Source organism: Balaenoptera physalus, assembly GCF_965194825.1.
Source record: "Balaenoptera physalus genome assembly, chromosome: 21".
Lineage (NCBI taxonomy): Eukaryota > Metazoa > Chordata > Mammalia > Artiodactyla > Balaenopteridae > Balaenoptera > Balaenoptera physalus.
This window is the reverse complement of record NC_138902.1, coordinates 10,724,684-10,734,642: the sequence shown is the minus strand read 5'-3', so window position 1 is coordinate 10,734,642 and position 9,959 is coordinate 10,724,684.

Here is a 9,959-nt window from a genome sequence, read left to right as displayed (position 1 = left end):
TCTCAGGGACCTCCTATCAAAACATTCCGTGACATCATCACAGAAACTGTACACTTGGCAATCGTGCAGATTTCAGACTAACGGTTTCCCTCAAAATTCTATTGGCCTCACATCTCTTGAGGGAACGAGAAAGGAACGATCATTTATTTAGCACCAAACTTAGACCAGGCACTGGGCTGGGTGCCTCAGATATGTCACTTTAAGATGTTACTCAAATTGTCCTCTTAGCAGATGGGCTTTTTGTCCTTTGCTGAAGTGTCCTGTGGAGTTGGCAGACAGAAGGCGTCAGGACAACACTTTATCATGATGGATAAAAAGCCACCTCACCCCCGCAAATGGGGCAGTGCCTCCCTAGTTTTTAGGGTAAGACCCAAATCAGGTTGGCTGTTTTCAAAGCACCAACACTTTCTATTGCCCAGACTTTGATCGGTTTGTTCTTCACACTTTCTAATGGATACAGCCTTTCAGGAAAACTGTTGTCTCAGGTCTTTTGTTTTATCCAACCATCCTTCTCTATGGCCATCACCTGTCAGCATAAAGAGCCCCTGTAGAGGAGGGGTTCTCTGGGACGGTCCCCCTTTCCTCCAGGAATCTGCAGGCATCTGTCCTTGTTGCCAAGGTGCAGAGTGGGGAAGGGGGGTCACAGAGGAACCTCACCAGAGGGGAAGAAGGCAGAGGAAAGAACGTGGACTCTGGAGTCAGACCCGGATTTGGATCCTGGCCCTGATCCTCACTTGGCGGATGCTGAGCAAGTTACTGAAGCTCCCTCAGCCCTTCCTCATCAGAAAAATGTGATTAAACTCGGTAACATAAACCGTTTAATCTCTCCCTACCCAATTTTTCATGGAATTTTCACTCCCTCTCTTACCAGTACAAATAGGTAACACAACTATGTCACTTTCAGGCCTGAATATACTTTAAATATATTTTTTAAAATATTTTAAAAATATATTCAGGAAGAATATATTTTAACAGCTTGTAAAGAAAATACATTCTCCCATTCAAAGAAAACATTTAAACTATCCCCTCATCATCAGAAAAATGCTTGAGTTTTGTCATTGAATTATGGGTTTATAGCCTGCTTCAAACCGTTTTGGAAAATTGCAGAGAAAGAGGTTAAAACCAAATATACAGGGAAAAAAAATAAGCACACTTCCAAAGAAAAGAATTTTTTTTAATTCAAGTAACGAAAGATTTAAAGACAATTTGTCTCTCCCTGCGGTTGCTGGATACCGTTTCACATTCACGTCTGTAATCAGTTTTTGTTTAGCCTTGTTGAACCAGTTTTGAGCGCTGATCACGGTTTATGGAGGTGGAAAGGCTCCCGGGAGGTGAGAGGTTAACTGACACGGGACGAGCTGGGCGAGCGTTTTTCCTTCCCCCGCATAACCTGCGCCCTCTCACCCCCTCATTCCTCTCAGCCAGTTCCAAAAGGAAAAAGGAAGAAGCCGTGGATCTTAACTTTCTTCAAAACCATAAACATCTGATTAAAAACTGTGGATCCTATGCTCCCCCCGCCCACCTATGTGCATCGAACACCATGTGCATCAAACACCATGTGCCATATAATACCCGTGGCCCCAGACCCGTGGAGGGCAGCCGGGCAGACAGTAACCGTAGCTGGCTTCGTCGTTTCCCAGGATCTCTCCCCAGTCACTCCACATTTTCCCTTTTTAAAATAACATATTCTAAAGAGCTAATGTGTCTGGAAATTGATAGCCTTCAGAGACTAATCTTTAGGTTCCTTTTTGGTTTTTATTCATAGAAGCGAACTTCAAGGAGGTTTTCTGAGGAAAAAAAAGTGATACTGTTTAATAGGAAACTTTTTATTAATATATTTTAAGCTTTTCCTCCCTAGATGCTAAATTAAAGCCATTGCTTCATTCTGCTCTAAAAATAAAGGAGACTATTTGATATGGTTGCATAAAATTTGTTATGTTTTTATTGGAAGTTTCAGGGGTTTGGGGAATAGAAACTGCACAAATGAACAACATATCGTTGACCTTTTTCCACCTGTCTGTTCTCTTTAAACTCCAAACGAGAAGACACTTTAGTTGTCCCTAAAGAAATATAAAGGAAATAACCCTTTAAACATGTATTATTTATAAATCATTGCAGCAAAACATTATCAATAATTTAATGATCCCATCTGCTTGGCTTTGTCTTTTTATATTAAAAAAACCACTGTCATTAAACTCTCACATATTTAATATCCCTAGTCGGTAGTATTTCAAATCCACCCCACTTGACATTTTCCACCCTAGAAAAATAAAATAGCAAAAGGGGAGTATTCAAATTCAATGATCATTTTAGACCACAAAAAAACATTTAATAAATAGGTCATAAGAGAGGCTCAAATGAACTGTACAACCTTTTGTCCACGTACATTTTAAGAAAAAGAGAAAGCCTTAGAACCTGGGCTGGGGTCCAGCTCGCTGAGATGTTCAGACGTTGAATGATAGTGACGACGCTCACTCAGCACTTCTCGTCCAGTCACCAGGCTAAGCCCTGTACCATCTCTCTTTTCATCCTCACAGCACCCCTAAGAGGTGAGACCCAGTTTTGGAAGTGAGGACGTTGGCCCTCAGGCTGGTTAAGTAACTTGCTTACAGGCCCATCAGAGCGGCTGCATGGCTGAGTTAGGATTCCAATCTAGGTCTGTCTGATTCTAAAGGTAATGCGCTCACCTTAAAGCTATACTCAAGTGCTTTTTAGATCCATGAATACTTTATAAGTTCAATATATTTTTTAGAAGGTTGTTACTGAAAGGGGCCACGGTTAGCACTAACTTCATTATCATTCACGGTGCATCTCTCACGTGAGCTGAGGGGGCCATGGCTAATTTGTACAGGGAGTTGAAATGATGAACACAGTACCAGAGACAAGTGAAAGCCCAGGAGATTGCCCTGCTTAGGGCTCAGGCTGACATCAGGCAAGCTCCCTGCTCCGGGAGAATGGGAGTATAGCCACATCCACGCCTGGGGGTGCCGTTGCCAGCTGTGCCGTGCACATCACTAAGTACCACACTTTTCCAGCCAGAGTGATTCCTACACAGGACTTTGGGGATTTTGTAACTTCCCCAGCCTTTTCACTGCACTAAAGGAGCAGCAATTATCTCTGGGCCCAACAAGGCAGAAAGAAATGTGTTTAAATCATAAATCTCCTCAAAGGAAAAATCAATTCAAGGTTACCGTTGTCCTAGGACCCAGCAGTTATAAAATGTATTCCACTATAGTAGACCCAGCTCTATAGCTGTAAATGGGAATAACAATACCAGTCGGTATTAGTTTCCTATGACTGCTCTAACAAATTTCCCCAAACTTGGTGGCTTAATACAACCTCATAGCTCCAGAGGCCAGCAGTCCAAAATCAAGGTGTGGGCAGGGCCATGCTCCCTCTGAAGGCTTTAGGGGAGGATCCCTCCTCACCTCTTCCAGCTTCTGGGGGCTCCAGGTGTTCCTTGGCTTGTGGCAACATCACTCCAGCCTCTGCCTCTGTCTTCACATGGCCTTCCGCTCTCTGCCTGTGCCTTCTCCTCTTTGTCTCTTGTAAGGAAGCCGCTCATTCAATTTAGATCCTACTGGGTAATCCAGGGTAAACTCATCCCAAGATCCTTAACTTAATCACATCTTGCAAAGACTCTTTTTCAAAGATGGTCGCATTGACAGGTACCAGGGGTTAGGAGACAGACATATCTTTTTAGGGGCCACCATTCACCCCACTACAGCATCCCACAGGATTGTGGTGAGGATCTAATCAGAAAATGTACATAATAGCAGCTACTGAAGTACCATAGGGACAACGCACACTGATTTTCTTCTTCCAGAGAGCAACATTTCCACGTGTACAGCAAACCTTGGGGACCAGTGTGGAGGCCCAGAAAGTAAGACTGATTTTACCTGAAATGATACAGATCTTGTTCTTTCAAAGAAGAAAACCTGAAAGTCACTTAGATGATGGTTTCTGGTGAGTAGCTCTCAAATGTCAGTGTGCAGCAGAATCGAGAGTAAGGAGGCATTTTTAAAAGGTCGGATTCCAGCCCCGTCCTCAGAAATTCCGATTCACAGGCCTGGGGTGGGACCCAGAAGCCGCATCTTTAAAAAACTCCCCAGCTGATCCCAATGCAGCTGGTCCTCTGGAGGGCTGCCGGCAGATCCCCACACAGCCCACCCGTGCAGCTCTGATGTTACAGGGTCAGACGTTTCTGGGACACACGCGTCCCAGCAAATGTGCACATCACAAGATAAAAATGTTAGAGATAGTCTGAAGCTACCATACAGGCACCGTGTTGTGTGTAAAAAAGGCTAATTCAACCTGGGTATTGGCTAAGTCCTGCTATGTTCTGGGCACAGTGATAGATACTGAAATATACTTGTAGAAAATACACATTTATTTTTTTCAAGTACTCATGGCATATTTACAAAAACTAACCTCTTCTTAGGAACCAACAAAGTCTCAACAAATATCAAAGAATATATACCATACAGAAGATTCTCTGTCCATAAAAATGCAAAATGGAACATCAATTCCAAGAGAATTCCCCCAACTTCCCTTTTTTGCATGTCTTAAATGTTATCTCGGCCTTTTATTTTTTAGGGTTGGGAGGAGGTAAAGCTAATGATGAACAGAACTCTTAGGGCTCGGGTTTCACCGGCTGGAGCACAGCTGAGATCTTGTTAATCTCTGGTCCTGATCTGCACCAGCCGTGCAGAGAGCTTCGCTCCCCAAGCCTGTCACTCAGGCTGCTGTCAGGGCCCCCGGGGGAGCTTGGCCACCCCAGGCCTTCTCGATTCTTTGCTGAGCTCGGCTGTCTTCCCGAAACCAGGGCCGTCCTGGGTCTGAGGTCGGGGGAGGGGGATGAGGGATGGGGCCAGAAGGGGTCCGGGCAGGGGGTGCCGGAAAGAACCCCCCCTCCACCAATGCCCCCAGCAACGTGCCAGAGCACGGCTGCTCGTGCCCAAGGCCTCACGCAGACTTTCATAAACCTTCCAACAAGGGTGTCAGCCGTGCCGCCGGCCAGGCACAGTCTCCATCTGCAAACCCCAGCGCCCTCTTTAACGGAGCTCCCACGTCGGAACACCTCCCTCTTCCTCGAATCGAAAAGAGATGTTGCCTGGGAACCCCCATGTCCAGACGCAGCGATGCCAGCTCGTAGATTAACTCATAGAGGAGATCAAACCTGTGGGAAAGGAAGTGGACTCTGGCCTAAAAGGAAACGTCAAGGCGGCGTGCTGGAGGCCACCATGGCAGGGTCGAGAGATCTACTGACACCACCACCGGCCCCCTTCACGGGGAGACCCTAATGGAGTCACCTTACCTGTCCAGGCTGCCGTTTCTTCCTTAAGGTGGGGTGACGCGACCAGATGGATGCAAGGCCCTACCCAGCTCTCTCAGCTGTCCTCAATACAGTGACAAGAGCAGATACGCGGTGGTAGCCCAATGCGCCAGTGTTGTCATTTTAAAAATATTAGGAGGTATCAGAGCATTATTACATAAATTCCACTCCCCTTCTCTAAACTTTACCTGGAGAGGGAATGATACTGGAGATGCACGAAGAATTAGTTATGTGAGTTAGTCGTGCAAGAGAGCTGCCAAGTGTCACGTTTAGAATTAGACCTTCCTAAATGTAAACAAACTAAGTGAGCAATATTAAGAGTGTATTACAATTGCGCTTAACTATTCCCAAGGCCCCCACCCTGGCCTAGCAGGGTGATTCAAGAGAGGAAGCCATCCAAGCATGTTCCAAAAATCACAAGAGCACATATTCTATCAGCTGGTAAAACCCAGCTACACAGAAAAGCTACAAGTAAACACACACACACACACACACACACACACACACACACACATAGTGAAATTAATCAACCACCATGGTGTATCCTTGATCTGGCTCCACCTTTTTTATGTCTTAGAGCGGCCACCTTAAACCCTGAATTTTATCATTTAATTCAGACACTCTCTTGAGACTTTTATTAAATCATGGAAAAGTTAATAACATTTCTTGAGAAAATACATAAGTCTTTTGAGGACATAGGAAAGTTCCACGCAGATTGTAGGAACATGCATTTATCACTTTGTGTAGTTTAAAATTTTAGTTTCAAAGGTTGGAAACATATAGAGGTGCTTCTTCTCTAGAAAATTCACCAACTATCTCTCTTTGATTAAATAACACATAGATGGATATTTTCAACAGGGAAAACCGAGCTTCCTCCAAATTCTCATAAGAAGTTAGTGCTGATATTTGGAGGAAGACTATCTCTTTTGCTAAGGAGAAATATTTTTTCCATCAGAGGCCTGCAATTCCAAACTTGCTAACACAGTTGAATATGCTGTTTAAATGCCTGTGTCTAATACTAATACAAAAATGATTTTTAATGTATTCATATATGGCCTGATGGAAGCAACAGATGTTGGACCTATAATGGGAACTTTGTATTTTTTTAAAGTATCTTCACCAACTTGCATTTGTTGAAGAAAACTGTCATCAAGCCTCTAGGTGTGCACATGTTAATTTGCCTGCTATGTGACCCCGAGGCTACTAGAGCCTTAAATCACCCAACCCATGTAAAATAGACAATCAGCAAGAACCTACTATATAGCACAGGGAACTATACTCAATATTCTGTAATACCAAGGGAAAAGAATCTGGAAAAAATAGATATATCAATATGTATAACTAAATCACTTTGGTATAACCTGAAACTAACACAACATTGTGAATCAGCTATACTCCAATATAAAATTAAAGTTAAAAAAACAAAAAACTCCACCCACCCTAGAGTTCCTTGAGAACTGAGTTCACTCCTATGATGACTGGTTGAGAAGAAGAGTTTGCAACCTGCCTGGTGAGTCAACCAGAGGTCTTATTTGGTGTCCATCCTTCTTCCTGTCCTGTGGTTAGCCATTTCAATCTCTGCTCAGGGAGACTCACTGATCTCATTTGTGTTTCATTGCGTTGTGCTGTGTTTTGGTTGAGTGATGTACTTCTCTCTTGCCCAGGAAGCAATACACTCCACTTTGGTTTTCTTCATCTCTGGTGGTATTTTGATCTGACAGATTCAAAGGAAAAGTTTTTGAAAAATAAACTTGATAACCCCTACATATCTACCATAAAATTAAATATGCAGTGTAAGTTGACAACAAAGTGATAGTGTGTAGATTCTATGGGGTTCCAAAATTTTTATCAATTGAGAAGTATTTTCAGTGAAGTCATACGTCAATCCTCTGTTCAGTTCCCCACTCCACCCAAGAGAAATTTTGAAATTTGTGTTTGTAACATAGTTTTTTAGAATGCTTTTATTTTGTATAAGGCACTGTTTTGCAAGGAAAGGAAACTGTAATATCACCAAATAAGTTATCCATCAGACTTAGTTAGAAGGTACAGAGATTTCTCAACCCCAAATTCTAGTTCTCTCTTTAAAACATTCTTATGCACTTTCATCTCCATGCCAGACTGCTAAGAGAGAATTGTGGCATTCTCTTCATTCCTAGGGCTGGTATAACAAGTCACCATAAACTGAGCAGCTTAAAAGAACAGAAATTTATTCTCCCACAGTTCTGGAGGCTACAAGCGTGAAATCAAGGTGTCAGCAGGGTTGGTTCCTTGTGGGGCTCTGACGGAAAACCTGGTCCTTTCCTCTCTTCTAGCTTCTCATGGCTGTCAGCAATCTTTGGTATCTTTGGCTTGTGGGAGCATCACTCCAATCTCTGCCTCTGTCTTCACATGACCTCTTCCCTCTATTGCTGTATGTCCATGGAATTTAGGGCCCACCCTAAATCTTGGATGCCTAATATATGCATAATTAGGCATATGCATAAGAGGAAAAAATACTGTCAACCTAAAATTCTATTCCCAGCAAAAATATGTTTCACAGGCAAAGGTGAAATAAATGTATCTGCAGACACATAAAAGCAGGGAAGCTGTCATCATCAACAAACCTATGCTACAATAAATGTTAAAGAAAGTTATTCAAGAAGAAGGGAAATAATACCAGTTAAAAATCTGGATCTAGACAGACAAAGAAATTAAGAGTTTGGTAAATGGTAAATATGTGGGTAAATATAAAAGTTTTTTTCTTATTTTAAAAATCTCTTTAGAAGATAGTCACCTTTTTGAAGCAAAAGTTAAAAAAAAATGTATTATGGGAGTTGTAACACATGTGAATGTAAATTGTATGACAACCATAGCACAAAGGTCATGAGAGGAAAAATGAAAATATACCGTTGTAATGTCCTTATACTATGTGTGAAATCATGAAGACAGACTGCTATAAGTTAAAGATGTATACTATAAACCTACAGCAACTACTAGAATAGTACAACAAAAAAGACATAGATAACAAGCCAAGAAAAGAGATAAAATGGAATAATAAACATGTTCAATTAATACAAAACAAGGTAGGAAAAGAGGAGAAAGTAAATAAAAGATAGGACAAACAGAAACAAATAATAGAATGGTAGATTTAAGCCCAACCATTTTGATAAATACATTAAATGTAAATGATCTAAATACACATTTAAAAGGCAGAGATTGGAATACTAGATTAAAAAGTAAAAAAGCAAGACTCACATGTATCTGCAAAAAAAAATCCATTTTAATTGATTTTCGATGTTAAATTAATCTGGCATTCCTGGGATAAGTCCCACTTGGTCATAGTGTCTAATCCTCTTTTTTTTTTTTTAAATTTTTATTTATTAATTTATTTTTATTTTTGGCTGTGTTGGGTCTTCGTTTCTGTGCAAGGGCTTTCTCTAGTTGTGGCAAGCGGGGGCCACTCTTCATCACGGTGCGCGGGCCTTTCACTGTCGCAGCCTCTCTTGTTGCGGGGCACAGGCTCCAGACACGCAGGCTCAGTAGTTGTGGCTCACGGGCCTAGTTCCTCCGCAGCATGTGAGATCTTCCCAGACCAGGGCTTGAACCCGTGTCCCCTGCATTGGCAGGCAGATTCTCAACCACTGCGCCACCAGGGAAGCCCTAATCCTCTTTTTAATGTTTCTGGATTCAGTTTGTTAGTATTTTGTTGAGGATTCTGACATCTATATTTATAAGCAATATTGGACTTCAGTTTCCTTGTAATTTGTTGTCTGATGTTGGTATTAGAGTAATACTGATATCAGAAAATAATTGATAAGGGTTCCCTCCTCTTCTATTTTTTGGAAGAATTTATGAAGGATTGATGTTAATTCTTTAACTCTCTGGTAGAATAAACCAGTGATCCTAGTCTTTCCTTCGTTGGAGATTTAAAGAAAAAATTTTATTACTAACAATCTTTTTACTTCTTATTGCTCTATATGTCTTTCTAGGAAGTTGTCATTTCATCCAAGTTACCTAATTCTTGGCATACAGGTGTTCAAAATATTCCCTTATAATTATTTTTATTTCTGTAAAATTAGTAGTAATCATTCCCCTCATTCATCCCTCATTTTAGTAATTTCATTATTCTCTCTTTTTTTCCTGGTCAGTCTAGTTAAAAGTTTGCCAATTTTGTTGGTTTTTTTCAAAGAGCCAACTTTTGGTTTCATTTATTTTTCCCTATTTTTTTATTCTTTACTTCATTAATTCCACTTTAGTTCTTACTTATTATTTCCTTCCTTCTGCTTGTTTTGGGTTTAGTTTGTTCTCCTTTTCCCAGTTTCTAAAATAGAAGATTAGATTATTGGTTTCGGATCTTTCTTTTTTTTTTTTGTATATATTTTTACTGATGTAAATTCCCCTCTGGGCACTGCCTTAGCTGCATCACATAAATTGTGTTATTGTTTTCTTTTATTTCAAAAAAGTTTCTAATTTCCATTGTGAATTCCTCTTTGACCCGCTGGTTAAGAATGTATTATTTGGGAATTCCCTGGTGGTCCAGTGGTCAGGACTTGGCACTTTCACTGTTTGGTCCCTGGTTGGGGAACTAAGATCCTGAAAGCTGTGTGGTGCAGACGAAAAAAAAAAATGTATTATTTAATTTACA